Raw genomic sequence first — 449 nt, forward strand, 5'->3', positions numbered from 1 at the left:
CCCACCTTCCACACCCCACCTTCGACACCCCACCTTCCACACCCCACATTCCACACCCCACCTTCCACACCCCACCTTCCACACCCCACCTTCCACACCTCACCTTCCACACCTCACCTTCCACACCCCACCTTCCACACCTCACCTTCCACACATCACCTTCCACACCTCACTTTCGACACCCCACCTTCCACACCCCACCTTTGACACCCCACCTTCCACACCTCACCTTCCACACCCCACTTTCTACACCTCACCTTCCACACCCCACTTTCTATACCCCACATTCTACACCCCACCTTCCACACCCCACCTTCCACACCCCACTTTCTACACCCCACATTCTACACCCCACCTTCCACACCCCACATTCTACACCCCACCTTCCACACCCCACCTTCCACACCCCACTTTCTACACCCCACATTCTACACCCCACCTTCCACACC

General features: G+C 58.1%; 1 protein-coding gene across 1 annotated transcript in view; it reads left to right on the forward strand.

The window, feature by feature from the left end:
* Positions 1-449, forward strand: part of CFAP46 (cilia and flagella associated protein 46) — a gene marked incomplete at its 5' end in the record, with an annotated part of 94,385 nt that overhangs the window by 26,558 nt on the left and 67,378 nt on the right. The window lies entirely within an intron of this gene.

Source organism: Galeopterus variegatus, unplaced genomic scaffold (genome assembly GCF_000696425.1).
Source record: "Galeopterus variegatus unplaced genomic scaffold, G_variegatus-3.0.2 Scaffold2839, whole genome shotgun sequence".
Taxonomy (NCBI): Eukaryota; Metazoa; Chordata; class Mammalia; order Dermoptera; family Cynocephalidae; genus Galeopterus; species Galeopterus variegatus.